This window comes from Ranitomeya variabilis, chromosome 1, assembly GCF_051348905.1.
Source record: "Ranitomeya variabilis isolate aRanVar5 chromosome 1, aRanVar5.hap1, whole genome shotgun sequence".
Taxonomy (NCBI): domain Eukaryota; kingdom Metazoa; phylum Chordata; class Amphibia; order Anura; family Dendrobatidae; genus Ranitomeya; species Ranitomeya variabilis.
In genome coordinates, this window is record NC_135232.1 from 586,353,547 (window position 1) to 586,379,969 (window position 26,423).

At 46.4% G+C, this 26,423-nt stretch overlaps 1 protein-coding gene and 1 pseudogene across 1 annotated transcript in view; both read left to right on the top strand.

Moving 5' to 3' along the window:
- Nucleotides 1-26,423, top strand: part of SETDB1 (SET domain bifurcated histone lysine methyltransferase 1) — a 158,503-nt gene that overhangs the window by 5,134 nt on the left and 126,946 nt on the right. The gene's annotated exons all lie outside the window — the stretch shown is intronic.
- LOC143797740 (uncharacterized) lies at nucleotides 489-24,970 on the top strand (annotated as a pseudogene).

The window sequence follows — 26,423 nt, forward strand, 5'->3', positions numbered from 1 at the left end:
TGCAGTGACGGACAGGAGGCAGAACAAGAGTTAACAGGTTTATTACTCCTCCGAGGGAGGTGATGGGTAAACAGGGATATAGCAGGAGGAAAAGGCCCAGTATAAGGGCAGTTTAAAGTAACAAAGGAAAGAATTAAGGCAACTGTTCATGAGAGGTTAAACTTATCAGTCCGACGGCTTCTTAGCTGCAGAGCTCTAATGCTCAAAGGTAGCGCCTTCGCATTCGGTGATCCCAGGGTAGTCCGGAAGAAGTTGAAGATCCGATTCCACTGCAGGTCTCTGCTCAAAGTCACTGTACTTCACAGTCGGGGGTCTATATCGCGGGCCTGCGATGTCACGTTACTCGAAGGATCAAGCACCAACCTTCCCCTGCTGCGCGCGCTGTCTTCCCGCCAAGTCTCCTGCTCTCTTCCCATGCATAGCCCCTTTTATCTCTGTTGAACAGTGCAAAGGTCGGTCCAGGTCAGAAAACTTTCCCCCAGGCAATAATGGTGATAGCCCCGACAGTTCCGGAACTGGCGCAGGAAAGGTACTCCCGGTCCAGTATATCTTTACACTTCCCCTCTCCTTTTGCTCGCCATTCCACGGGCGAGAGTTTTTGTCCTTGAATGTTTTGTTGCCAAATAAATTGCTCTTGCTTGTATCGGTTGGGGGGTATTCCAGCTGTTGTCCATTCAGGGTAGTCGAGTCAGCTAGAACAGGTGAAGGCGGGACATGCCGGTTTCCAATGGGACAGTGTCGTCAAGAACTTCAAGGTCTTGTCCCTCTCTCAAATCTACAGGCAACGTTCAGGACCTTCCTCTTCTTCACCATCAGCGATGTCTGGAGGAGGTATTTCAGGAGCGTCTTGTACTTACTCCACCTGGTCAGGATCTTTTGACAAACAGGGTAGTAGCATGTTTCGGTGAACTATTTGAGTGGAAGTGTTTTCTTCCCCTTCTGGTTGAATTTCATAGATGGGCCCTTCCGAGTTGATTCTCCGCTTCACCCAATACAGTTTCTTCTCTCACTGGTACTCCAGTTTATCTCGAGGATGTTTATCTCGAACCAACACCCAGTCCCTAGCCTGAAGTGCTGTCCCCTGCAGAGGAGCTGTTTCTGGATGCTTTATGTTGTGAATTCCGTTCTGGAGCTCCCTCCTGTGGTTGCTAATGGTATTTTTGTGAGTTCTGCTCTTGGGCTCCCTCTGGTGGTATCGAGTGGAACTGCTGCTCCGTTAGGTAGCTGTAGCAGCTGCTGTTGTGAAATTGGATTTTGGGCTCCCCCGGTGGCCACTGGTGGAATTGAACTGGTGTGCTTCATCCTCTCTGTTCACCTGTTTCCATCAGGATGTGGGAGTCGCTATTTAGCCTTGCTCCTCTGTCACTTCCATGCCGGTCAACATTGTAATCAGAAGCCTTTCTGTGCATGTTCCTGCTGCTAGACAACTCCCAGCTAAGTTGGACTTAGTCCTTGTTTGTTTTTGCATTTTGTTCCAGTTCACAGCTGTAGTTTCGTTTCTGTGTCTGGAAAGCTCTTGTGATCTGAAATTGCCACTCTGATGTTATGAGTTAATACTAGAGTCTTAAAGTAATTTCAGGATGGTATTTTGATAGGGTTTTCAGCTGACCATGAAAGTGCCCTTTCTGTCTTCCTGCTATCTAGTAAGCGGACCTCAATTTTGCTAAACCTATTTTCATACTACGTTTGTCATTTCATCTAAAATCACCGCCAATATTTGTGGGGGCCTCTGTCTGCCTTTCGGGGAAATTTCTCTAGAGGTGAGCCAGGACTATATTTTCCTCTGCCAGGATTAGTTAGTCCTCCGGCCGGCGCTGGGCGTCTAGGGATAAAACGCAGGCTACGCTACCCAGCTACTGTTAGTTGTGCGGCAGGTTTAGTTCATGGTCAGTTTAGTTTCCATCCTTCCAAGAGCTAGTTCGTATGTTTGCTGGGCTATGTTCTCTTGCCATTGAGAACCATAACAGTTTGACCGGCCTAAAAGGGTTAAATTAATTGACAGAGAAAGGAGAGAAAAGAGAAGTCTGCTGAAGATTTTTTTTTTTTTTCTCAGTTCTGAGTGTGCTTGTAATTGAATCTCTTGCAAGTCTGCCTATATTGCAGCCTTTCTCTCTCTCTCTCCTTCTAATCCTGGAATGGCTCTGTGTTCACCTGTTTAAAATGGATATTCAGAGTTTAGCTGCAGGTTTGAATAATCTCACCACGAAAGTTCAAAACTTACAAGATTTTGTTGTTCATGTTCCTATATCTGAACCTAGAATTCCTTTGCCTGAATTTTTCTCGGGGAATAGATCTTGCTTTCAAAATTTCAAAAATAATTGCAAGTTGTTTTTGTCCCTGAAATCTCGCTCTGCTGGAGATCCTGCTCAGCAGGTCAGGATTGTGATTTCTTTGCTCCGGGGCGACCCTCAGGATTGGGCTTTTGCATTGGCTCCAGGGGATCCTGCGTTGCTCAATGTGGATGCGTTTTTTCTGGCCTTGGGGTTGCTTTATGAGGAACCTCAGTTAGAACTTCAGGCGGAAAAGGCCTTGATGTCCCTATCTCAGGGGCAAGACGAAGCTGAAATATACTGCCAGAAATTCCGTAAATGGGCTGTGCTTACTCAGTGGAATGAGTGCGCCCTGGCGGCGAATTTCAGAGAGGGTCTCTCTGATGCCATTAAGGATGTTATGGTGGGGTTCCCTGTGCCTGCGGGTCTGAATGAGTCCATGACAATGGCTATCCAGATCGATAGGCGTCTGCGGGAGCGCAAACCTGTGCACCATTTGGCGGTGTCTACTGAGAAGACGCCAGAGAATATGCAATGTGATAGAATTCTGTCCAGAAGTGAACGGCAGAATTTTAGACGAAAAAATGGGTTGTGCTTCTATTGCGGTGATTCAACTCATGTTATATCAGCATGCTCTAAGCGTACTAAGAAGCTTGATAAGTCTGTTTCAATTGGCACTTTACAGTCTAAGTTTATTCTATCTGTGACCCTGATTTGTTCTTTATCATCTATTACCGCGGATGCCTATGTCGACTCTGGCGCCGCTTTGAGTCTTATGGATTGGTCCTTTGCCAAACGCTGTGGGTATGATTTGGAGCCTCTTGAAACTCCTATACCCCTGAAGGGGATTGACTCCACCCCATTGGCTAGCAATAAACCACAATACTGGACACAAGTAACTATGCGGATTAATCCGGATCACCAGGAGATTATTCGCTTTCTTGTGCTGTATAACCTACATGATGTGTTGGTGCTTGGATTGCCATGGCTGCAATCTCATAACCCAGTCCTTGACTGGAAAGCTATGTCTGTGTTAAGCTGGGGATGTAAGGGGACGCATGGGGACGTACCTGTGGTTTCCATTTTATCATCTATTCCCTCTGAGATTCCTGAATTCTTGACTGAATATCGTGACGTTTTTGAAGAACCTAAGCTTGGTTCATTACCTCCGCACCGGGAGTGCGATTGTGCCATAGATTTGATTCCGGGTAGTAAATACCCTAAGGGTCGTTTATTTAATCTGTCTGTGCCTGAACATGCTGCTATGCGAGAATATATAAAGGAGTCCTTGGAAAAGGGACATATTCGTCCTTCGTCATCTCCCTTAGGAGCCGGTTTTTTCTTTGTGGCTAAGAAAGATGGCTCTTTGAGGCCGTGCATTGATTATCGGCTTTTGAATAAAATCACGGTTTAATATCAATATCCGTTGCCACTGCTGACTGATTTGTTTGCTCGCATAAAGGGGGCCAAGTGGTTCTCTAAGATAGATCTTCGTGGGGCGTATAATTTGGTGCGAATTAAGCAGGGGGATGAGTGGAAAACCGCATTTAATACGCCCGAGGGCCACTTTGAGTATTTGGTGATGCCTTTTGGTCTTTCAAATGCCCCTTCAGTCTTTCAGTCCTTTATGCATGACATTTTCCGTGATTATTTGGATAAATTTATGATTGTGTATCTGGATGATATTTTGATTTTTTCGGATGACTGGGACTCTCATGTCCAGCAGGTCAGGAGGGTTTTTCAGGTTTTGCGGTCTAATTCCTTGTGTGTGAAGGGTTCTAAGTGCGTTTTTGGGGTTCAAAAGATTTCCTTTTTGGGATATATTTTTTCCCCCTCTTCCATCGAGATGGATCCTGTCAAGGTTCAGGATATTTGTGATTGGACGCAACCCTCTTCTCTTAAGAGTCTTCAGAAATTTTTGGGCTTTGCTAACTTTTATCGTCGATTTATTGCTGGTTTTTCTGATGTTGTTAAACCATTGACTGATTTGACTAAGAAGGGTGCTGATGTTGCTGATTGGTCCCCTGCTGCTGTGGAGGCCTTTCGGGAGCTTAAGCGCCGCTTTTCTTCCGCCCCTGTGTTGCGTCAGCCTGATGTTGCTCTTCCTTTTCAGGTTGAGGTCGACGCTTCTGAAATCGGAGCTGGGGCGGTTTTGTCGCAGAGAAGTTCCGATTGCTCCGTGATGAGACCTTGTGCTTTTTTCTCGCGTAAATTTTCGCCCGCCGAGCGGAATTATGATGTTGGGAATCGGGAGCTTTTGGCCATGAAGTGGGCTTTTGAGGAGTGGCGTCATTGGCTTGAGGGGGCTAGACATCAGGTGGTGGTATTGACTGACCACAAAAATCTAATTTATCTTGAGTCCGCCAGACGCCTGAATCCTAGACAGGCGCGCTGGTCGTTGTTTTTCTCTCGGTTTAATTTTGTGGTGTCCTACCTGCCGGGTTCTAAGAATGTTAAGGCGGATGCCCTTTCTAGGAGTTTTGAGCCTGACTCCCCTGGTAATTCTGAACCTACAGGTATCCTTAACCCCTTCCCGACATGTGACGGTATAGTACGTCACATGTCGGGACCCCCGCTTTGATGTGCGCTCCGGCGGTGAGCGCACATCAAAGTCGCGACATGTCAGCTGTTTTTTACAGCTGACATGTGCGCGCAATAGCGGCGGGTGAAATCGCGATCACCCGCCGCTATTAACTAGTTAAATGCCGCTGTCAAACTCAGACAGCGGCATTTAACTACCGCATCCGGCCGTGCGGCCGGATATGAGCGCATCGCCGACCCCCGTCACATGATCGGGGGTCGGCGATGTGTCAGGAAGGTAACCATAGAGGTCCTTGAGACCTCTATGGTTACTGATTGCCGGTGGCTGTGAGCGCCCCCCTGTGGTCGGCGCTCACAGCACACCGGCATTTCTGCTGTGTAACAGCGATCTTATGATCGCTGCTGCATAGCAGAGCCGATCGGGCTGTGCCTGCTTCTAGCCTCCCATGGAGGCTATAGAAGCATGGCAAAAGTAAAAAAAAAAAGTTTTTAAAAATGTGAAAAAAATAAAAAAAATATAAAAGTTTAAATCACCCCCCTTTCGCCCCAATCAAAATAAATCAATAAAAAAAAACCCCAACCTACACATATTTGGTATCGCCGCGTTCAGAATCGCCCGATCTATCAATAAAAAAAAAGCATTAACCTGATCGCTAAATGGCGTAATGAGAAAAAAATTCGAAACGCCAGATTTACGTTTTTTTGGTCGCCACGACATTGCATTAAAATGCAATAACGGGCGATCAAAAGAACGTATCTACACTAAAATGCTATCATTAAAAACGCCAGCTCGGCACGCAAAAAATAAGCCCTCACCTGACCCCAGATCACGAAAAATGGAGACGCTACGAGTATCGGAAAATGGCGCAATTTTGTTTTGTTTTGTTTTTTGCAAAGTTTGGAATTTTTTTTCACCACTTAGGTGAAAAATAACCTAGTCATGTTAGGTGTCTATAAACTCGTAGTGACCTGGAGAATCATAATGGCAGGTCAGTTTTAGCATTTAGTGAACCTAGCAAAATAGGCAAGCAAAAAACAAGTGTGGGATTGCACTTTTTTTGCAATTTCACTGCACTTGGAATTTTTTTCCCGTTTTCTAGTACACGACATGCTAAAACCAATGATGTCGTTCAAAAGTACAACTCGTCCCGCAAAAAATAAGCCCTCACATGGCCAAATTGACGGAAAAATAAAAAAGTTATGGCTCTGGGAAAGAGGGTAGCGAAAAACGAAAATGGAAAAACGGAAAAAGCTCCGGGGGTGAAGGGGTTAAGGATGGAGTGATATTGTCTGCCGTTTCTCCAGACCTGCGGCGGGCCTTGCAGGAGTTTCAGGCGGATAGACCTGATCGTTGCCCACCTGGTAGACTGTTTGTTCCTGATGATTGGACCAGTAAAGTCATTTCTGAGGTTCATTCTTCTGCGTTGGCAGGTCATCCTGGAATCTTTGGTACCAGGGAATTGGTGGCAAGGTCCTTCTGGTGGCCTTCCCTGTCTCGAGATGTGCGAGGCTTCGTGCAGTCTTGTGACGTTTGTGCTCGGGCCAAGCCTTGTTGTTCTCGGGCTAGTGGATTGTTGTTGCCCTTGCCTATCCCGAAGAGGCCCTGGACGCACATCTCGATGGATTTTATTTCGGATCTTCCTGTTTCTCAGAAGATGTCTGTCATCTGGGTGGTGTGTGATCGTTTCTCTAAGATGGTCCATTTGGTTCCCCTGCCTAAGTTGCCTTCTTCTTCCGAGTTGGTTCCTCTGTTTTTTCAAAATGTGGTCCGTTTGCATGGTATTCCGGAGAATATCGTTTCTGACAGAGGTACCCAATTCGTGTCTAGATTTTGGCGAGCATTCTGTGCTAGGATGGGCATAGATTTGTCTTTCTCGTCTGCTTTCCATCCTCAGACTAATGGCCAGACCGAGCGGACGAATCAGACCTTGGAGACATATTTGAGGTGTTTTGTGTCTGCAGATCAGGATGATTGGGTTGCTTTTTTGCCTTTAGCGGAGTTTGCCCTCAATAATCGGGCCAGTTCTGCCACCTTGGTGTCTCCCTTTTTCTGTAATTCGGGGTTTCATCCTCGATTTTCTTCTGGTCAGGTGGAATCTTCGGATTGTCCTGGAGTGGATGCTGTGGTGAAGAGGTTGCATCAGATTTGGGGGCAGGTAGTGGACAATTTGAAGTTGTCCCAGGAGAAGACTCAGCTTTTTGCCAACCGCCGGCGTCGGGTTGGTCCTCGGCTTTGTGTTGGGGACTTGGTGTGGTTGTCTTCTCGTTTTGTCCCTATGAGGGTTTCTTCTCCCAAGTTTAAGCCTCGGTTCATCGGCCCGTACAAGATATTGGAGATTCTTAACCCTGTGTCCTTCCGTTTGGACCTCCCTGCATCTTTTTCTATTCATAATGATTTTCATCGGTCATTATTGCGCAGGTATGAGGTACCGGTTGTGCCTTCCGTTGAGCCTCCTGCTCCGGTGTTGGTTGAGGGCGAGTAAGAGTACGTTGTGGAAAAAATCTTGGACTCCCGTGTTTCCAGACGGAAACTCCAGTATCTGGTCAAATGGAAGGGATACGGTCAGGAGGATAATTCTTGGGTGACTGCCTCTGATGTTCATGCCTCCGATTTGGTCCGTGCCTTTCATAGGGCTCATCCTGATTGCCCTGGTGGTTCTGGTGAGGGTTCGGTGCCCCCTCCTTGAGGGGGGGGTACTGTTGTGAAATTGGATTTTGGGCTCCCCCGGTGGCCACTGGTGGAATTGAACTGGTGTGCTTCATCCTCTCTGTTCACCTGTTTCCATCAGGATGTGGGAGTCGCTATTTAGCCTTGCTCCTCTGTCACTTCCATGCCGGTCAACATTGTAATCAGAAGCCTTTCTGTGCATGTTCCTGCTGCTAGACAACTCCCAGCTAAGTTGGACTTAGTCCTTGTTTGTTTTTGCATTTTGTTCCAGTTCACAGCTGTAGTTTCGTTTCTGTGTCTGGAAAGCTCTTGTGATCTGAAATTGCCACTCTGATGTTATGAGTTAATACTAGAGTCTTAAAGTAATTTCAGGATGGTATTTTGATAGGGTTTTCAGCTGACCATGAAAGTGCCCTTTCTGTCTTCCTGCTATCTAGTAAGCGGACCTCAATTTTGCTAAACCTATTTTCATACTACGTTTGTCATTTCATCTAAAATCACCGCCAATATTTGTGGGGGCCTCTGTCTGCCTTTCGGGGAAATTTCTCTAGAGGTGAGCCAGGACTATATTTTCCTCTGCCAGGATTAGTTAGTCCTCCGGCCGGCGCTGGGCGTCTAGGGATAAAACGCAGGCTACGCTACCCGGCTACTGTTAGTTGTGCGGCAGGTTTAGTTCATGGTCAGTTTAGTTTCCATCCTTCCAAGAGCTAGTTCGTATGTTTGCTGGGCTATGTTCTCTTGCCATTGAGAACCATAACAAGCTGCCATCACTGATCGCCTTGCCTGGGTTTGTTATTTAAACCTGCTCTGGGCTTTAGTTCATGCCAGCTGTCAATGTCTTAGGTTGGATTTGGTTCTCTCCTTGGATTTCTCATATGGCCTGTCCTTGTCAGCAAAAGATAAGTTTCTGCTAGTTCTTGTTTGTCCTTTTTCTTTGGACACTATTGCTTTGCAAATATGTCTCTTTTTGTCCAGCTTGTCACTATGTCATATTCAGGCTAGCTGGAAGCTCTGGGAAGCAGATTTGCCCCTCCACACCGTGAGTCGGTGTGGAGTTCATTTTTGTAAACTCTGCGTGGATTTTTGTAGTTTTTAATACTGACCGCACAGTATCCTTTTCTCTCTGTCTATCAAGTTTAGTATTGGCCTCCTTTGCTGAAAACTGATTTCATTTCTGTGTATGTCATTTCCCTCTCCACTCACAGTCAATATTTGTGGGTGGCTGTCTTTCCTTTTGGGGTTTTCTCTGAGGCAAGATAGCTTTCTATTTCTTTCTTTAGGGGTAGTTAATTCTTAGGCTGTGAAGAGGTGTCTAGGGAGAGTCAGGAACATCCCACGGCTATTACTAGTGTTGTTGTTAGGATTAGGGACTGCGGTCAGTAGAGATACCACCTCCTCAGAGCTTGTCCCATGTTGCGTTTTAGCCACCAGGTCATATCAGTGTGGCCTCTTAACCACCAGGTCATAACAGTACAGCTGGCCCACAATGTGTTAAATGCATCTCAAAAGAGGGAAAAGAAAGTTCTGAGTCATTTTTTTTTCCTTTGTAGCTTGTTTTGTCTTTTTTTCCCTTAATCTCTGGGTGGTTCAGGATTTTGGTGCTGATATGGAGGTTCAGGGTCTGTCCTTGCGCGTGGATCAACTCGCTGCAAGGGTACAGAGTATCCAAGATTATGTTGTCCAGACTCCGGTATTAGAGCCTAGAATTCCTATTCCTGATTTATTTTCTGGGGATGGATCTAAATTTCTGAACTTTAAAAATAATTGCAGATTGTTTTTTGCTCTGAGACCCCGTTCCTCTGGTGACCCCATTCAGCAGGTGAAGATTGTTATTTCTTTGCTGCGTGGCGACCCGCAGGACTGGGCATTCTCCCTTGAGCCAGGAAATCCTGCATTGCTCAATATTGACGAATTTTTTCAAGCGCTCGGATTGCTGTATGACGAGCCTAATTCTGTGGATCAGGCAGAAAAAACTTTGCTGGCTCTGTGTCAGGGTCAGGAAGCAGCAGAAGTATACTGCCAGAAATTTAGAAAGTGGTCTGTGCTCACAAAATGGAATGAGTATGCCCTGGCAGCGATTTTCAGAAAGGGTCTTTCTGAAGCCCTTAAAGATGTTATGGTGGGGTTTCCCACGCCTGCTGGTCTGAATGAGTCAATGTCTTTGGCCATTCAGATTGATCGGCGCCTGTGCGAGCGCAAGGTTGTGCACCATATGGCAGTATCCTCTGAGCAGAGTCCTGAGCCTATGCAATGTGATAGGATTTTGACTAGAGCAGAAAGACAGAAATTCAGACGTCAGAATGGCCTGTGCTTTTACTGTGGTGATTCTGCTCATGCTATTTCTGATTGCCCTAAGCGTACTAAGAGGGTCCCTAGGTCTGTTACCATTAGTACTGTACAGCCTAAATTTCTTTTGTCTGTTACCCTGATTTGCTCATTGTCGTCCTTTTCTGTTATGGCATTTGTGGATTCTGGCGCTGCCCTGAACTTAATGGACTTAGAATTTGCCAAGCGCTGTGGTTTTTCCTTGGAGCCTTTGCGGAGTCCTATTCCCTTAAGGGGGATTGATGCTACGCCATTGGCCAAGAATAAACCCCAGTACTGGACACAGTTGACCATGTACATGGCTCCAGCACATCAGGAAAATATTCGCTTTTTGGTGTTGCATAATTTGCATGATGTTGTTGTGCTGGGTTTTCCATGGTTACAGGTACATAATCCAGTGCTGGATTGGAGATCTATGTCTGTAACTGGTTGGGGTTGTCAGGGGATACATAGTGATATTCCTTTGATGTCCATTTCCTCATCCGCTTCTTCTGATGTTCCTGAGTTTTTGTCGGATTTCCAGGATATATTTGATGAGCCCAAGTCCAGTTCCCTGCCTCCTCATAGGGACTGCGATTGTGCCATTAATTTGATTCCTGGCTGTAAGTTCCCTAAGGGCCGACTTTTCAATCTGTCTGTGCCAGAGCATGCCGCTATGCGGAGTTATGTAAAGGAGTCCTTGGAGAAGGGGCATATTCGCCCGTCTTCGTCGCCATTGGGAGCGGGATTTTTTTTTTGTTGCCAAGAAGGATGGTTCCTTGAGACCCTGTATAGATTATCGCCTTCTCAATAAGATCACGGTCAAATTCCAGTACCCTTTACCTTTGCTTTCTGATTTGTTTGCTCGGATTAAGGGTGCCAGTTGGTTTACTAAAATCGACCTTCGAGGGGCGTATAATCTCGTGCGTATTAAACAAGGTGATGAATGGAAAACAGCGTTTAATACGCCCGAAGGCCATTTTGAATATCTTGTGATGCCATTCGGGCTCTCTAATGCTCCATCGGTATTTCAGTCCTTTATGCATGATATCTTCCGGAATTATCTGGATAAATTCATGATTGTGTATTTGGATGATATTTTGTTTTTTTCTGATGATTGGGAGTCTCATGTGAAGCAGGTTAGGATGGTATTTCAGGTCCTTCGTGCTAATGCGTTGTTTGTGAAAGGGTCTAAGTGCCTCTTTGGAGTTCAGAAAGTTTCTTTTTTGGGTTTCATTTTTTCTCCCTCGGCTATTGAAATGGACCCTGTTAAAGTCCAGGCCATTCATGATTGGACTCAACCCACATCTGTAAAGAGCCTTCAAAAATTTTTGGGCTTTGCTAATTTTTATCGCCGCTTTATTGCTAATTTTTCTAGTGTGGTGAAGCCTCTGACCGATTTGACGAAGAAAGGCGCTGATGTGATGAATTGGTCCTCTGCGGCTGTTGAGGCCTTTCAGGAGCTTAAACGTCGTTTTACTTCTGCCCCTGTGTTGCGTCAGCCAGATGTTTCTCTCCCTTTTCAGGTTGAGGTTGATGCTTCTGAGATTGGGGCAGGGGCCGTTTTGTCTCAGAGAAATTCTGATGGCTCTTTGATGAAACCATGTGCTTTCTTCTCCAGAAAGTTTTCGCCTGCTGAGCGTAATTATGATGTCGGCAATCGGGAGTTGTTGGCTATGAAGTGGGCATTTGAGGAGTGGCGACATTGGCTTGAGGGAGCCAAGCATCGCGTGGTGGTCTTGACTGATCATAAAAATTTGATTTACCTCGAGTCTGCTAAGCGGTTGAATCCTAGACAAGCTCGGTGGTCTCTGTTTTTCTCCCGTTTTGATTTTGTGGTCTCGTATATTCCGGGATCTAAGAATGTGAAGGCTGATGCCCTTTCTAGGAGTTTTTTGCCTGATTCTCCGGGAGTTCTTGAGCCGGCTGGGATTCTCAAGGAGGGGGTGATTCTTTCTGCCATCTCCCCTGATTTGCGGCGGGTACTTCAGGAGTTTCAGGCTGATAAACCTGACCGCTGTCCAGTGGGGAAACTGTTTGTTCCTGATAGATGGACTAGCAGGGTAATTTCTGAGGTTCATTGTTCGGTGTTGGCTGGTCACCCTGGGATTTTCGGTACCAGAGATTTGATGGCTAGGTCCTTTTGGTGGCCTTCCTTGTCGCGGGATGTGCGTTCGTTTGTGCAGTCCTGTGGGACCTGTGCTGGGGCTAAGCCTTGCTGTTCCCATGCCAGTGGGTTGCTTTTGCCTTTGCCTATTCCCGAGAGGCCCTGGACGCATATTTCCATGGATTTTATTTCTGATCTTCCTGTTTCTCAGAAGATGTCTGTCATCTGGGTGGCTTGTGACCGGTTTTCTAAGATGGTCCATTTGGTACCGTTGCCTAAGTTGCCTTCCTCCTCTGATTTGGTTCCATTATTTTTTCAGCATGTGGTTCGTTTGCATGGTATTCCGGAGAATATTGTGTCTGACAGAGGTTCCCAGTTCGTTTCTAGGTTTTGGCGGTCCTTTTGTGCTAGAATGGGCATTGATTTGTCTTTTTCTTCAGCATTCCATCCTCAGACAAATGGCCAAACGGAGCGAACCAATCAGACCTTGGAAACCTATTTGAGATGCTTCGTGTCTGCTGATCAGGATGATTGGGTGACCTTTTTGCCGTTGGCCGAGTTTGCCCTTAATAATCGGGCTAGTTCTGCTACCTTGGTTTCGCCTTTCTTTTGTAACTTTGGTTTTCATCCTCGTTTTTCTTCAGGGCAGCTTGAGCCTTCTGACTGTCCTGGTGTGGATTCTGTGTTGGACAGGTTGCAGCAAATTTGGACTCATGTGGTCGACAATTTGACGTTGTCTCAGGAAAAGGCTCAACGTTTTGCTAACCGTCGTCGGTGTGTTGGTCCCCGGCTTCGTGTGGGGGATTTGGTCTGGTTGTCTTCTCGTCATGTTCCTATGAAGGTTTCTTCCCCTAAGTTCAAGCCTCGCTTTATTGGGCCTTATAAGATTTCTGAAATTATCAATCCGGTGTCTTTTCGTTTGGCCCTTCCAGCTTCTTTTTCCATTCATAATGTGTTCCATAGATCCTTGTTGCGGAGATATGTGGTACCTATGGTTCCCTCCGTTGATCCTCCTGCTCCGGTGTTGGTTGAGGGGGAATTGGAATATGTGGTGGAGAAGATTTTGGATTCTCGTTTTTCGAGACGGAAGCTTCAGTATCTGGTCAAGTGGAACGGTTATGGCCAGGAGGATAATTCTTGGGTTGTTGCCTCCGATGTTCATGCTGCCGATTTGGTTCGTGCTTTCCATTTGGCTCGTCCTGATCGGCCTGGGAGCTCTGTTGAGGGTTCGGTGACCCCTCCTCAAGGGGGGGGTACTGTTGTGAATTTCGTTCTGGAGCTCCCTCCTGTGGTTGCTAATGGTATTTTTGTGAGTTCTGCTCTTGGGCTCCCTCTGGTGGTTTCGAGTGGAACTGCTGCTCCGTTAGGTAGCTGTAGCAGCTGCCATCACTGATCGCCTTGCCTGGGTTTGTTATTTAAACCTGCTCTGGGCTTTAGTTCATGCCAGCTGTCAATGTCTTAGGTTGGATTTGGTTCTCTCCTTGGATTTCTCATATGGCCTGTCCTTGTCAGCAAAAGATAAGTTTCTGCTAGTTCTTGTTTGTCCTTTTTCTTTGGACACTATTGCTTTGCAAATATGTCTCTTTTTGTCCAGCTTGTCACTATGTCATATTCAGGCTAGCTGGAAGCTCTGGGAAGCAGATTTGCCCCTCCACACCGTGAGTCGGTGTGGAGTTCATTTTTGTAAACTCTGCGTGGATTTTTGTAGTTTTTAATACTGACCGCACAGTATCCTTTTCTCTCTGTCTATCAAGTTTAGTATTGGCCTCCTTTGCTGAAAACTGATTTCATTTCTGTGTATGTCATTTCCCTCTCCACTCACAGTCAATATTTGTGGGTGGCTGTCTTTCCTTTTGGGGTTTTCTCTGAGGCAAGATAGCTTTCTATTTCCTTCTTTAGGGTGTTGTGAATTTGGATTCTGGGCTCCCCCGGTGGCCGCTTGTGGAATTGGACTTGTCATCCTCTTTCCTGTTTCACCTGGTTCCATCAGTAGTGGGTGTCGCTATTTAAGCTCATTTCTCTGGTGGTTTCTTGCCGGTCAACAATGTTATCTGATGCCTCTCAGTGCTTGTTCCTGCTTCTAGACTACTACTAGATAAGTTGGACTTTTGTCCATGTTTTGTTTTGCCTATTTGTTCCAGTTCACAGCTGAAGTTTTGTTACTGTGTCTGGAAAGCTCTCGTTGATCAGGGATTGCTACTCTGGCGTTATGAGTTAATGCCAGAGTTTAAGGTAATCTCTGGATGGTGTTTTGTTAGTGTTTTTCTGCTGACCATGAAAGTATACTATCTGTCTTCTGCTATCTAGTAAGCGGACCTCAAATTTGCTAAGACTATTTTCCTGCTGCGTTTGTTGTTTCATCTGAACTCACCGTCATTATATGTGGGGGGCTACTGTCTTCTTTGGAATATTTCTCTAGAGGTGAGCCAGGTCTTATATTTCCCTCTGCTAGCTATTTAGGTCTTAGGCCAGAGCTGGGCATCTAGCGATAAATAGGAAATGCTACCTGGCTATTTCTAGTTGCGCGGCAGGCTTAGTTCATGGTCAGTATAGTTCCATCTTCCGAGAGCTTGTCCCTCTATAGGCTTGCTATGATCTCTGCCTGCAGAGATCATGATAGTTTGACCGGCCAATAAAGTGTTAAAGACCCAGGTTGAGAAAGGAGAGTTATAAGAAGTCTGCTGGAATTTTTTTTTTTTTTTTTCCTCCAGTCTGCCTTGCTGCAGTCTTTTTTCTCTCTCTCCTCCTAATCTCTGTATGGCTCTGTGTGCACCTGACAATAATGGATCTCCAGAGTGTAACTGCGGGTTTGAATAATCTCATCACGAAAGTACAAAATTTACAAGATTTTGTGGTACATGCTCCGGTATCTGAGCCGAGAATTCCTTTGCCGGAGTTCTTCACAGGGAATAGAGCTAGCTTCCAGAATTTCCGAAATAATTGTAAGCTTTATTTGTCCCTGAAGTCTCGTTCAGCTGGAGACCCTGCTCAGCAGGTTAAGATTGTGATTTCCTTGCTCAGGGGTGACCCTCAAGATTGGGCCTTCTCATTGCCAGCAGGGGATCCTGCGTTACGCGATGTGGATGCGTTTTTTCTGGCCTTGGGCTTGCTTTATGAGGAACCTCATTTGGAACTTCAGGCAGAAAAAACTTTGATGGCACTATCTCAGGGGCAAGACGAAGCTGAAGTTTTCTGCCAAAAATTCCGTAAATGGTCTGTGCTTACTCAGTGGAATGAGTGCGCCTTGGCGGCAACTTTCAGAGAAGGTCTCTCTGATGCCGTTAAGGATGTTATGGTGGGGTTCCCTGTGCCTGCAGGTCTGAATGAGTCCATGACAATGGCTATTCAGATTGATAGGCGTCTGCGGGAGCGCAAACCGGTGCACCATCTGGCGGTGTCTATGGAAAAGACGCCAGAAAGTATGCAGTGTGATAGAATTCTGTCCAGGAGCGAGCGACAGAATTTTAGACGGAAGAATGGATTGTGTTTCTATTGTGGGGATTCTACTCATGTTATATCAGCATGCTCTAGGCGTACAAAGAAGCTTGATAAGTCTGTTTCCATTGGCACCATTCAGTCTAAGTTTATTTTGTCTGTAACCCTGATTTGCTCTTTGTCATCCATTGCCACGGACGCCTATGTTGACTCTGGCGCCGCTCTGAGTCTAATGGATTGGTCCTTTGCCAATCGTTGTGGTTTTGATTTAGAGCCTTTGGAGACTCTTATTCCTCTGAAGGGGATTGACTCCACCCCATTGGCTAATAATAAACCACAATACTGGACACAAGTAACCATGCGTATCAATCCGGATCACCAGGAGATTATTCGTTTCCTGGTGCTGTATAATTTACATGACGATTTGGTACTGGGATTGCCATGGTTGCAGTCTCACAACCCAGTCTTGGACTGGAGAGCAATGTCTGTGTTGAGCTGGGGATGTAAGGGTATTCATGGGGACTTACCTTTGGTTTCTATTTCGTCGTCCATTCCCTCTGAAGTCCCTGAGTTCCTCTCTGATTATCAAGATGTCTTTGACGAACCCAAGCTTGGGTCGTTACCTCCGCACCGTGAGTGCGATTGTGCCATAGATTTGATACCGGGTTGTAAATATCCCAAGGGTCGTTTGTTTAATCTGTCTGTGCCGGAACATGCTGCTATGCGGGAATATATAAAGGAGTCTTTGGAAAAGGGACATATTCGTCCATCTTCTTCTCCCTTGGGAGCTGGGTTTTTCTTTGTCTCAAAAAAAAGACGGCTCTTTGAGACCATGTATTGATTATCGGCTTCTGAATAAGATCACTGTTAAGTATCAATACCCATTGCCATTGCTTACTGATTTGTTTGCTCGTATAGAGGGTGCTAAGTGGTTCTCTAAAATTGATCTTCGTGGGGCGTATAATTTGGTGCGGATCAGGCAGGGGGATGAGTGGAAGACCGCATTTAATACGCCCGAGGGCCACTTTGAGTATTTGGTCATGCCTTTTGGTCTTTCTAATGCCCCTTCAGTTTTCCAGTCTTTTATGCATGATATTTTCCGCGATTTTCTGGATAAATTTATGATAATATATCTGGATGATATTCTGATTTTTTCTGATGACTGGGACTCTCATGTCCAGCAGATCAGGAGAGTTTTTCAGGTTCTGCGGTCTAATTCTTTATGTGTGAAGGGGTCTAAGTGCGTTTTTGGGGTCCAGAAAATTTCCTTTTTGGGGTATATTTTTTCTCCCTCTTCCATTGAGATGGATCCCGTCAAGGTGCAAGCTATTTGTGACTGGACTCAGCCCTCCTCTCTTAAGGGTCTTCAGAGATTTTTGGGCTTTGCCAACTTTTACCGCCGATTTATTGCTGGTTTTTCGGATGTCGTTAAACCACTGACTGATTTGACCAGACAAGGCGCTGATGTTGCTAATTGGTCCCCTCATGCTGTAGAGGCCTTTCAGGAGCTTAAGCGCCGTTTTGCCTCTGCCCCTGTGTTGCGTCAGCCTGATGTGAATCTGCCTTTTCAGGTTGAGGTTGACGCTTCGGAGATCGGAGCTGGGGCAGTGTTGTCGCAGAAAGGTTCCGACTGCTCCGTCATTAGGCCTTGTGCCTTCTTTTCTCGCAAATTTTCGCCCGCAGAGCGGAATTATGATGTTGGGAATCGGGAGCTTTTGGCCATGAAGTGGGCGTTTGAGGAGTGGCGCCATTGGCTCGAGGGGGCTAGGCATCAGGTGGTGGTATTGACTGACCACAAAAATTTGATTTATCTTGAGACTGCCAGACGCCTGAATCCTAGACAGGCGCGCTGGTCTTTATTTTTTTCTCGCTTTAATTTTGTGGTGTCATACCTACCGGGTTCTAAGAATGTTAAGGCAGATGCCCTTTCTAGGAGTTTTGACCCGGACTCTCCTGGTAATTCTGAACCCACAGGTATCCTTAGGGAGGGAGTAATTTTGTCGGCCGTTTCTCCTGATCTGCGGCGGTCCTTGCAAGAGTTTCAGGCGGATAGACCGGATCGTTGTCCGCCTGATAGACTGTTTGTTCCGGATGATTGGACCAGCAGAGTCATCTCTGAGGTACATTCTTCTGCATTGGCAGGTCATCCCGGAATTTTTGGTACCAGGGATTTGGTGGCAAGATCCTTCTGGTGGCCTTCCCTGTCACGAGATGTGCGAGTCTTTGTGCAGTCATGTGACGTTTGTGCTCGGGCCAAGTCTTGTAGTTCTCGGGCTAGCGGACTGCTGTTGCCCTTGCCTATTCCTAAGAGGCCTTGGACACACATCTCGATGGATTTTATTTCAGATCTGCCTGTTTCCCAGAAGATGTCTGTCATCTGGGTGGTCTGTGACCGTTTCTCTAAAATGGTCCATTTGGTTCCTCTGCCCAAGTTGCCTTCTTCTTCTGAGTTGGTTCCTCTGTTTTTTCAGAATGTTGTCCGATTGCACGGTATTCCTGAGAATATTGTTTCTGACAGAGGTACCCAATTTGTGTCTAGATTTTGGCGGGCATTCTGTGCTAGGATGGGCATAGATTTGTCTTTTTCATCTGCTTTTCACCCTCAGACTAATGGCCAGACCGAGCGGACTAATCAGACCCTGGAGACATATCTGAGGTGTTTTGTCTCTGCTGACCAGGATGATTGGGTTGCTTTTTTGCCATTGGCAGAGTTCGCCCTCAATAATCGGGCCAGCTCTTCCACCTTGGTGTCCCCGTTTTTCTGTAATTCGGGGTTTCACCCTCGATTTTCCTCCGGTCAGGTGGAATCCTCGGATTGTCCTGGAGTGGATGCGGTGGTGGAGAGATTGCATCACATCTGGGGGCAGGTTATGGACAATTTGAAGTTGTCCCAGGAGAAGACTCAGCGTTTTGCCAACCGTCATCGTCGTGTTGGTTCTCGGCTTTGTGTTGGAGATTTGGTGTGGTTGTCTTCTCGTTTTGTCCCTATGAGGGTCTCTTCTCCTAAGTTTAAACCTCGGTTCATCGGCCCTTATAGAATATTGGAGATTCTTAATCCTGTTTCTTTCCGTTTGGACCTCCCTGCGTCCTTTTCCATTCATAACGTTTTTCATCGGTCGTTATTGCGCAGGTATGAGGTACCTGTGGTACCTTCAGTTGAGCCTCCTGCTCCGGTGTTGGTTGAGGGTGAGTTGGAGTACGTTGTGGAGAAAATTTTGGACTCTCGTGTTTCCAGACGGAGACTCCAGTATCTGGTCAACTGGAAGGGTTACGGCCAGGAGGATAATTCTTGGGTCAATGCATCTGATGTTCATGCTTCTGATCTTGTTCGTGCCTTCCATAGGGCTCATCCTGGTCGCCCTGGTGGATCTGGTGAGGGTTCGGTGCCCCCTCCTTGAGGGGGGGGTACTGTTGTGAATTTGGATTCTGGGCTCCCCCGGTGGCCGCTTGTGGAATTGGACTTGTCATCCTCTTTCCTGTTTCACCTGGTTCCATCAGTAGTGGGTGTCGCTATTTAAGCTCATTTCTCTGGTGGTTTCTTGCCGGTCAACAATGTTATCTGATGCCTCTCAGTGCTTGTTCCTGCTTCTAGACTACTACTAGATAAGTTGGACTTTTGTCCATGTTTTGTTTTGCCTATTTGTTCCAGTTCACAGCTGAAGTTTTGTTACTGTGTCTGGAAAGCTCTCGTTGATCAGGGATTGCTACTCTGGCGTTATGAGTTAATGCCAGAGTTTAAGGTAATCTCTGGATGGTGTTTTGTTAGTGTTTTTCTGCTGACCATGAAAGTATACTATCTGTCTTCTGCTATCTAGTAAGCGGACCTCAAATTTGCTAAGACTATTTTCCTGCTGCGTTTGTTGTTTCATCTGAACTCACCGTCATTATATGTGGGGGGCTACTGTCTTCTTTGGAATATTTCTCTAGAGGTGAGCCAGGTCTTATATTTCCCTCTGCTAGCTATTTAGGTCTTAGGCCAGAGCTGGGCATCTAGCGATAAATAGGAAATGCTACCTGGCTATTTCTAGTTGCGCGGCAGGCTTAGTTCATGGTCAGTATAGTTCCATCTTCCGAGAGCTTGTCCCTCTATAGGCTTGCTATGATCTCTGCCTGCAGAGATCATGATATTAGGGGTAGTTAATTCTTAGGCTGTGAAGAGGTGTCTAGGGAGAGTCAGGAACATCCCACGGCTATTACTAGTGTTGTTGTTAGGATTAGGGACTGCGGTCAGTAGAGATACCACCTCCTCAGAGCTTGTCCCATGTTGCGTTTTAGCCACCAGGTCATATCAGTGTGGCCTCTTAACCACCAGGTCATAACAGTACAGCTGGCCCACAGTGTGTTAAATGCATCTCAAAAGAGGGAAAAGAAAGTTCTGAGTCATTTTTTTTTCCTTTGTAGCTTGTTTTGTCTTTTTTCCCCTTAATCTCTGGGTGGTTCAGGATTTTGGTGCTGATATGGAGGTTCAGGGTCTGTCCTTGCGCGTGGATCAACTCGCTGCAAGGGTACAGAGTATCCAAGATTATGTTGTCCAGACTCCGGTATTAGAGCCTAGAATTCCTATTCCTGATTTATTTTCTGGGGATAGATCTAAATTTCTAAACTTTAAAAATAATTGCAGATTGTTTTTTGCTCTGAGACCCCGTTCCTCTGGTGACCCCATTCAGCAGGTGAAGATTGTTATTTCTTTGCTGCGTGGCGACCCGCAGGACTGGGCATTCTCCCTTGAGCCAGGAAATCCTGCATTGCTCAATATTGACGCATTTTTTTCAAGCGCTCGGATTGCTGTATGACGAGCCTAATTCTGTGGATCAGGCAGAAAAAACTTTGCTGGCTCTGTGTCAGGGTCAGGAAGCAGCAGAAGTATACTGCCAGAAATTTAGAAAGTGGTCTGTGCTCACAAAATGGAATGAGTATGCCCTGGCAGCGATTTTCAGAAAGGGTCTTTCTGAAGCCCTTAAAGATGTTATGGTGGGGTTTCCCACGCCTGCTGGTCTGAATGAGTCAATGTCTTTGGCCATTCAGATTGATCGGCACCTGTGCGAGCGCAAGATTGTGCACCATATGGCAGTGTCCTCTGAGCAGAGTCCTGAGCCTATGCAATGTGATAGGATTTTGACTAGAGCAGAAAGACAGAAATTCAGATGTCAGAATGGCCTGTGTTTTTACTGTGGTGATTCTGCTCATGCTATTTCTGATTGCCCTAAGCGTACTAAGAGGGTCCCTAGGTCTGTTACCATTAGTACTGTACAGCCTAAATTTCTTTTGTCTGTTACCCTGATTTGCTCATTGTCGTCCTTTTCTGTTATGGCATTTGTGGATTCTGGCGCTGCCCTGAACTTAATGGACTTAGAATTTGCCAAGCGCTGTGGTTTTTCCTTGGAGCCTTTGCAGAGTCCTATTCCCTTAAGGGGGATTAATGCTACGCCATTGGCCAAGAATAAACCCCAGTACTGGACACAGTTGACCATGTACATGGCTCCAGCACATCAGGAAAATATTCGCTTTTTGGTGTTGCATAATTTGCATGATGTTGTTGTGCTGGGTTTTCCATGGTTACAGGTACATAATCCAGTGCTGGATTGGAGATCTATGTCTGTAACTGGTTGGGGTTGTCAGGGGATACATAGTGATATTCCTTTGATGTCCATTTCCTCATCCGCTTCTTCTGATGTTCCTGAGTTTTTGTCGGATTTCCAGGATATATTTGATGAGCCCAAGTCCAGTTCCCTGCCTCCTCATAGGGACTGCGATTGTGCCATTAATTTGATTCCTGGCTGTAAGTTCCCTAAGGGCCGACTTTTCAATCTGTCTGTGCCAGAGCATGCCGCTATGCGGAGTTATGTAAAGGAGTCCTTGGAGAAGGGGCATATTCGCCCGTCTTCGTCACCATTGGGAGCGGGATTTTTTTTTTGTTGCCAAGAAGGATGGTTCCTTGAGACCCTGTATAGATTATCGCCTTCTCAATAAGATCACGGTCAAATTCCAGTACCCTTTACCTTTGCTTTCTGATTTGTTTGCTCGGATTACGGGTGCCAGTTGGTTTACTAAAATCGACCTTCGAGGGGCGTATAATCTCGTGCGTATTAAACAAGGTGATGAATGGAAAACAGCATTTAATACGCCCGAAGGCCATTTTGAATATCTTGTGATGCCATTCGGGCTCTCTAATGCTCCATCGGTATTTCAGTCCTTTATGCATGATATCTTCCGGAATTATCTGGATAAATTCATGATTGTGTATTTGGATGATATTTTGTTTTTTTTCTGATGATTGGGAGTCTCATGTGAAGCAGGTTAGGATGGTATTTCAGGTCCTTCGTGCTAATGCGTTGTTTGTGAAAGGGTCTAAGTGCCTCTTTGGAGTTCAGAAAGTTTCTTTTTTGGGTTTCATTTTTTCTCCCTCGGCTATTGAAATGGACCCTGTTAAAGTCCAGGCCATTCATGATTGGACTCAACCCACATCTGTAAAGAGCCTTCAAAAATTTTTGGGCTTTGCTAATTTTTATCGCCGCTTTATTGCTAATTTTTCTAGTGTGGTGAAGCCTCTGACCGATTTGACGAAGAAAGGCGCTGATGTGATGAATTGGTCCTCTGCGGCTGTTGAGGCCTTTCAGGAGCTTAAACGTCGTTTTACTTCTGCCCCTGTGTTGCGTCAGCCAGATGTTTCTCTCCCTTTTCAGGTTGAGGTTGATGCTTCTGAGATTGGGGCAGGGGCCGTTTTGTCTCAGAGAAATTCTGATGGCTCTTTGATGAAACCATGTGCTTTCTTCTCCAGAAAGTTTTCGCCTGCTGAGCGTAATTATGATGTCGGCAATCGGGAGTTGTTGGCTATGAAGTGGGCATTTGAGGAGTGGCGACATTGGCTTGAGGGAGCCAAGCATCGCGTGGTGGTCTTGACTGATCATAAAAATTTGATTTACCTCGAGTCTGCTAAGCGGTTGAATCCTAGACAAGCTCGGTGGTCTCTGATTTTCTCCCGTTTTGATTTTGTGGTCTCGTATATTCCGGGATCTAAGAATGTGAAGGCTGATGCCCTTTCTAGGAGTTTTTTTGCCTGATTCTCCGGGAGTTCTTGAGCCGGCTGGGATTCTCAAGGAGGGGGTGATTCTTTCTGCCATCTCCCCTGATTTGCGGCGGGTACTTCAGGAGTTTCAGGCTGATAAACCTGACCGCTGTCCAGTGGGGAAACTGTTTGTTCCTGATAGATGGACTATCAGGGTAATTTCTGAGGTTCATTGTTCGGTGTTGGCTGGTCACCCTGGGATTTTCGGTACCAGAGATTTGATGGCTAGGTCCTTTTGGTGGCCTTCCTTGTCGCGGGATGTGCGTTCGTTTGTGCAGTCCTGTGGGACCTGTGCTCGGGCTAAGCCTTGCTGTTCCCGTGCCAGTGGGTTGCTTTTGCCTTTGCCTATTCCTGAGAGGCCCTGGACGCATATTTCCATGGATTTTATTTCTGATCTTCCTGTTTCTCAGAAGATGTCTGTCATCTGGGTGGTTTGTGACCGGTTTTCTAAGATGGTCCATTTGGTACCGTTGCCTAAGTTGCCTTCCTCCTCTGATTTGGTTCCATTATTTTTTCAGCATGTGGTTCTTTTGCATGGTATTCCGGAGAATATTGTGTCTGACAGAGGTTCCCAGTTCGTTTCTAGGTTTTGGCGGTCCTTTTGTGCTAGAATGGGCATTGATTTGTCTTTTTCTTCAGCATTCCATCCTCAGACAAATGGCCAAACGGAGCGAACCAATCAGACCTTGGAAACCTATTTGAGATGCTTCGTGTCTGCTGATCAGGATGATTGGGTGACCTTTTTGCCGTTGGCCGAGTTTGCCCTTAATAATCGGGCTAGTTCTGCTACCTTGGTTTCGCCTTTTTTTTGTAACTTTGGTTTTCATCCTCGTTTTTCTTCAGGGCAGCTTGAGCCTTCTGACTGTCCTGGTGTGGATTCTGTGGTGGACAGGTTGCAGCAAATTTGGACTCATGTGGTGGACAATTTGACGTTGTCTCAGGAAAAGGCTCAACGTTTTGCTAACCGTCGTCGGTGTGTTGGTCCCCGCCTTCGTGTGGGGGATTTGGTCTGGTTGTCTTCTCGTCATGTTCCTATGAAGGTTTCTTCCCCTAAGTTCAAGCCTCGCTTTATTGGGCCTTATAAGATTTCTGAAATTATCAATCCGGTGTCTTTTCGTTTGGCCCTTCCAGCTTCTTTTTCCATTCATAATGTGTTCCATAGATCCTTGTTGCGGAGATATGTGGTACCTATGGTTCCCTCTGTTGATCCTCCTGCTCCGGTGTTGGTTGAGGGGGAATTGGAATATGTGGTGGACAAGATTTTGGATTCTCGTTTTTCGAGACGGAAGCTTCAGTATCTGGTCAAGTGGAACGGTTATGGCCAGGAGGATAATTCTTGGGTTGTTGCCTCCGATGTTCATGCTGCCGATTTGGTTCGTGCTTTCCATTTGGCTCATCCTGATCGGCCTGGGAGCTCTGGTGAGGGTTCGGTGACCCCTTCTCAAGGGGGGGGTACTGTTGTGAATTTCGTTCTGGAGCTCCCTCCTGTGGTTGCTAATGGTATTTTTGTGAGTTCTGCTCTTGGGCTCCCTCTGGTGGTATCGAGTGGAACTGCTGCTCCGTTAGGTAGCTGTAGCAACTGCCATCACTGATCGCCTTGCCTGGGTTTGTTATTTAAACCTGCTCTGGGCTTTAGTTCATGCCAGCTGTCAATGTCTTAGGTTGGATTTGGTTCTCTCCTTGGATTTCTCATATGGCCTGTCCTTGTCAGCAAAAGATAAGTTTCTGCTAGTTCTTGTTTGTCCTTTTTCTTTGGACACTATTGCTTTGCAAATATGTCTCTTTTTGTCCAGCTTGTCACTATGTCATATTCAGGCTAGCTGGAAGCTCTGGGAAGCAGATTTGCCCCTCCACACCGTGAGTCGGTGTGGAGTTCATTTTTGTAAACATTGCGTGGATTTTTGTAGTTTTTAATACTGACCGCACAGTATCCTTTTCTCTCTGTCTATCAAGTTTAGTATTGGCCTCCTTTGCTGAAAACTGATTTCATTTCTGTGTATGTCATTTTCCTCTCCACTCACAGTCAATATTTGTGGGGGGCTATCTTTCCTTTTGGGGTTTTCTCTGAGGCAAGATAGCTTTCTATTTCCTTCTTTAGGGGTAGTTAATTCTTAGGCTGTGAAGAGGTGTCTAGGGAGAGTCAGGAACATCCCACGGCTATTACTAGTGTTGTTGTTAGGATTAGGGACTGCGGTCAGTAGAGATACCACCTCCTCAGAGCTCGTCCCATGTTGCGTTTTAGCCACCAGGTCATATCAGTGTGGCCTCTTAACCACTAGGTCATAACAGCTTTAGTTCCTGAAATCTGGTCTGCACCAGATGATGTAGAGTCTGCAGATGATGACGTTGTTCTCGAACACAGGTGGACACCCTCATCCGTAGGTAGTCCTCCTCTGGACCCAGCTCCAGCTTGGTAATCTGTCTTCCTGGACGACCGAACAGCACGGTATATGGAGTGTAACCGGTGGTACAATGTATTCGGTTGTTGTACACCCACACTAACTCAGCTACAAGCTCAGGCCACTTGACCTTTCGGTCTTCTTCCAGTGTCCTCAACATCTGTATCAGAGTGCGGTTGAATCACTCACAGGCCCCTATTACCTCAGGGTGGTAAGGCTTTGTCCAAGACTTTTCTATCTGGTACAGACGGTGCAATTCTTAAATCATTTGCTCCAGAAAACAGGCACCTTGTTCAGAGTTGATGCGTTTCAGGCAGCCGTACACCTGAATGAAATTCTTGCAGATGGCATGTGCAGCGGATTCAGCCGTCTGGTCACGTGTCGGGGTCACAGCAAACTTCGTGAAGTGATCCGTCATTACTAGACAATGTTCACACCCTTGATGAGCTGGGCCTATTGTCAGATAGTCTATCATCAGTACTTGCAGGGGAGCCGAGGTCACGATGGTCTGTGTGGGAGCTCTCTGGTCTGGAGGTTTCACTAGTTCGCAGCTTCTACATGACCTACAGGTCTCTTCCACCACTGCCTTCAGCCGGGGATGATAAACTAATCTTTGTAGCCATTGAAAGGTCTTCTCCTGGCCGAAGAGAGCTCCTCTCTCGTGCGCTTCAGTGGCCACTTTAGACAGCAGTGCCGCCGGAATTAACACCTGCCAGGTGACACCCAGCTCTCGCTGAAGTTGGATCTTCCGATACAGCAATCCATTCCTTATTTGAAGCCTTTCCCACTGCCAAAGGATCTGTAGAGCCCCCGGAGACAGGGTGTCTCTCTCTCTGATTGGGGAGTTTCTTTATCGTCACCCTCTGTCTCATTTGAGCTAGTTCCCAATCTTCTTGCTGTATCCTGACCCACTCATCATGGGAATGTCTCAGTATGCATTCTTGAGACGCTACCTGCCCCAGCTCCTGCGTTGCTGCCAACTTCCTGGCAGAATCCCGGAACTCAGGGACCTCTTCAGCTTCCAGTACCTCATCTCGGTTGGGAACAGGTTTCCCATGTATCACTTTGGATAATGTGTCAGCGTGAGTGTTCTCAACTCCTGTCTTGTAGACAATTTTGTATTGAACTTTCGCCATCCAAGCCACCCAGCTCTGCTCCAGGGCTCCTAACTTTGCACTTTGGAGCCAGCCAAGTATTCGGCAAATGTCTCTGTCATGGCCCACACTAATGCCAACTAATGCCAACAGCTCTAGTCTGAATGAGCTGCAGTTGTCAGGATTCCTTTCAGATCCATGGAGAGACCGACTCACGAAGGTGATTACTCGTTCTTTTCCTTCTTGAATCTGAGACAGCACAGCCCCGAGTCCATGCAGGCTATCATCAGTGTGGATAATAAACAGTTGTGAGAAGTCGGCATAGGCTAGCACTGGCGCTTTCATCAAGGCCACTTTCACAGCCCAGAATGCTTTCTGCTGACGTTCTCCCCATGAAATGATTCTGTTCTTCACACCAGATGGCACCCCCCTTCAAAAGCTCTAGCAGCGGGTTCACTATGTTAGTAAAGTTCTTCACGAAGCACCAATAATATCTGGTAAGCCCTAAGAAAGCCCGTACATCCTTCACGGTCTGCGGA